Below are 3,904 nucleotides of genomic sequence, written 5' to 3' on the forward strand. Positions count from 1 at the left end.
TCCATCGATACAAACATATGGGTACATTAATTCATCGACAAACATTCATGCATTTCGGTACGTACATTTTGGTACACATATTTGATTTTTTTTTATTAGTACAACGATATATTTTACACTAAGGCCGTCCCCGGGGGGGGGAGGGGTTCGGCTAAGCCACATAATGAACAACTTAATTTGGTATCGAATTCGCCATCCATGAGATTCAAACCTAATACCTCTCATTTGAGTATTCACAATATACTATATTTCGGTACATACATTTTGGTATTAATATTTAGTTACATTAAAAAGATGCTAGGGTTCTCTGAAGACTGGTGAAGGCGCCGACGACACATAGGGCCGAGTATCCTGGTACGAATTCGGCTCTGGCCCCTATTTCTTGCTCTAATTTGCATTTTAGTCAAAGTAGATAGGCTAATTAATGGGTTGAAAGTTAATTGGAGATCAGATAATTGCTGGTATTTAGTACAGTTTTGCAATTTAGCTAATTGCTCTAGCATAAATGCTTTGTTCAATGATAAGTGTGGGTGGGCTGAAGGTATTCATGCAATTCACAATCCAAATTGTAGCTTTGTGCTTAATTGGGTTGTAGTTAGGATTTTTCCTCTAGCTAATTATCAATGGTGGGTCTTAAGGAGTGGAACCCAGAGGCAAATCGTTAGGGTTGTAACCAATTACTGGAGGTTGAAGAGCTCCCAGGTATTTCTTACTTTCGGTTTAAAACTGGGTTTTTAGGCATGCAAGGTGCCAAGGAAGAATTCTGGTTGGCTGTGATTCAATTGAATGGTGCCTCACAAAGTCGTGGTTGCGGGTTTCTAGAGCTTAATTGCTCAATCCCTTGCAAATATATGGGGTTTGTTGCTTATCTAATGCTCAATAAATTTGGGGAACATGAGATAGAAGTCTATCTGAGAGTTCATGTGCTATGTGGGCTATCTAGGGAACAAGTAAAGATGCAGGGTGCTAAAGCAATGAAGATCTTTGGGAGCGATGACGAAGGTTTGATGCAGGAACCTGACATTGTGAAAATTAGATTCAATTTTCATTGGATGATTAAGGTAATGGTGGGGATTTTGGTAAATAACCAAGGATAAGCTCTATGAATTATAGCTCCTCTGGGTTTATAAATTCTATCTCTAATCCTTTTATCTTTAGACAAAATGAGGATTGATGGATAGTTATCTCTAGTGTTAATTATAGTGACTCTATGTTGGGTGATGATAAGTTCCTTATCCTACCATGTGACAATAATCTTGTTTGTGATTATAAAAGTGTTAATTTTGATTTCTTTGATGTTATGAATGATCTTGCTTTATACCTGGTTGTTGATATGTCAAATGTCAAAAGTAAGGAGACTGAAACTAGGGATAACACTAGAAATATGGTTTATGCTTTTCTTAAAGCAGAGGTTGGCTCTATGAGTGCAAGACCTAAAATAGGAATGATGAGTCCAAAGAAAGGAGTCTGTGAAAAGGATGATGTTAAAGCTGGGCCTAGTGGTGGTGACCCTTGTGCCACTGTTAAGATGCTAAGTTCGAGAAAGAGAATCCAAGAGGAAATTGCAATTAAGGAAAAGTTTAGTTATCTTGAAGAATTAGATTGATGAAGTGTCTTGCGTGGAACCATATGGGTATTAGGAGAAATGAATTTCCTAGTAATTTTAATTTTATATGTAGTTTAGCTAAATTGGACCTTTTCTGCTTGATGGAGATTAAGGTGGTTGTTCATAAGGTCCCTAGGAACTTTTATTCCAAGTATTATGACAATATTTTTTGTTGTGATCCAATTGGCCGATCTGGGGGCCTCTGCTTATGTTGGAATAGTACTAAGGTTTTTGTTAGTATATTTTCTTCCTCTCCGAGATATATCCATTGTTCTGTAAAGGACTTAGTTACTAATTTAGAGCAATTAGTTACTTTCATTTATGCGTTTCCCCAAAAACATATGCAATGTGACCTGTGGAAGGAGGTCCTCAAGTTAGATCCAATTTATAGTCCTTGGTGCTTAGTTGGAGATTTTAACAATGTTGTTGAGCTTTCTAAGAAGGTTGGAGGTAATCAAACACATACCACAGACATAAACAATTTTATCAATTTTCTTAATCGTGGCAACCTTTTGTCTTTAAATGCACCTGGAGTTCCTTTTACTTGGACTAATTGTCATACGGATCATACGGTTGTTTTCGAGAGATTGGATAGGGTGGTGGCTAACCCTTTATGGTTTAATATGTTCCCTAATTATCATTTGCATAACTATCCTATTTTTGGTTCTTCTCATAGTCCTATTTTATTATCTCTAAATTCTAGTGAGAAGAAGAATAACTACTTCTCGTTTAAATTTGAGGCTATGTGGCTGAATCGTCCTTAGTTTAAAACGTTTGTGCAAAATTTTTGGCATTGTGACCCTACTATTAATCCTTAAGATAAATTCAGAGTGTGTGCTGGTAAGTTTAAATTTCTAGTTTGTAAATGGAACAAGGACACTTTTGGCAATTTAAAGGAGAAAAAGAAAGAATTGTTAAATGAAATTGATCAGCTTCAAAAGCAAATTATGAGTAACAGCTCTGTTGATTTGATGATGGAAAAATCCCTTCGAGATGAATTGAATCATGTGTTACTTTGTGAAGAAATTATGTGGGCCCAAAGAGCTAAAACTAATTGGCTGCAACTTGGGGATAAGAATACTAAATTCTTTCAAACCGTGGTTACTATTCGTAAAAAAAGGAATGAAATTACGAAAGGCAAAGATGAGAATGGGTTTTGGTGGTCTGTTGATCAGGGCCTTGAACAGGCTTTTGTGCACGATTTTAAAAAGCGCTTTTCCTGTGACAGTCCCCCCCTTAGGTGCTGACCTAAGTAATTTAGCGGATATCATTCAACCTTGTGTTTCTAATCATCATAATAAAAGTTTGTTGTTTCTTGTTACAGATGAGGAAATTTGGGATGCTGTGAGTAATATTGGAGCTCTTAAAGCCTCAGGTCCTGATGGTTTAAGCACGGCCTTTTTTCATGGTTGTTGGGACCAAATTAGGGACTCTGTTTCCTATTTGGTCAAAGATTTTTTTTTCCCAAAATGGTTCCAGCTTAAATTAGGGACTCTGTTTACTAACATCACTTTAGTCCTTAAAATAGATAATCCAGAAACTGTTAGTAACTATAGGCCTACTAGTTTGTGTAATGTTAGTTATAATATAATCACAAAGATCTTCATTAAGAGACTAAAACCTTTATTGGATCTTTGCATCTCTCAAAATCAAGGTGCTTTTGCTCTAGGTAAAGCTATTCAGGATAATATTCTTATTGCTCACAAAATGTTTGTTGGTTTCAATAGTATGAAAGGAAGAACTGGAGTTATAGGTGTCAAGCTGGATTTGGAAAGAGCATATGATTACTTAAACTAGGATTACATTCGGTATGTTCTTCTTAGATTTGGTTTTGATAATCATTGGGTTGAATTAGTTATGGAATGTATTACTTCTCCTTCCTTCTCTATGCTTATAAATGGGCGACCTCATGGTTATTTTTATCCGAAGCAAGGAATTAGACAAGGGGACCCCTTGTCCCCTTATATTTTCATCATTTGTATAGAACCGTTAATTAGACACCTCAATACCCTAACAAATAATCCGAAGTCTCATATTGGTATTTTGTCCTCACCTAGAGGATGATTTAAAATCTCAAATCTAGTGTTTGCTGAAGACTGTCTCCTGTTTGCCAAAGCCACGCCGAGGGGTACGAGGAATGTTCTTCAAATCCTTAATATGTTTTCTAAAGCGACAGGCCAACAAATAAACTTTCATAAGTCGTCCTTGTATTTTTTCAAGAATACCACTTCTCCAACTAGAATTGATATTGTTAATATTTTACATATTCAACATAAAACTACTAATTGTAAGTATCTA

General features: G+C 36.0%; 1 pseudogene; it reads left to right on the forward strand.

Moving 5' to 3' along the window:
* The first annotated feature begins 342 nt into the window (after positions 1 to 342).
* LOC108868514 lies at positions 343 to 3,403 on the forward strand (annotated as a pseudogene).
* Positions 3,404 to 3,904: the final 501 nt, after the last annotated feature.

Source organism: the organism of the source record quoted next, unplaced genomic scaffold (assembly GCF_019419815.1).
Source record: "Pyrus x bretschneideri cultivar Hongxiangsu unplaced genomic scaffold, Pyrus_bretschneideri_v1 Contig17, whole genome shotgun sequence".
Classification (NCBI taxonomy): Eukaryota; Viridiplantae; Streptophyta; class Magnoliopsida; order Rosales; family Rosaceae; genus Pyrus; species Pyrus x bretschneideri.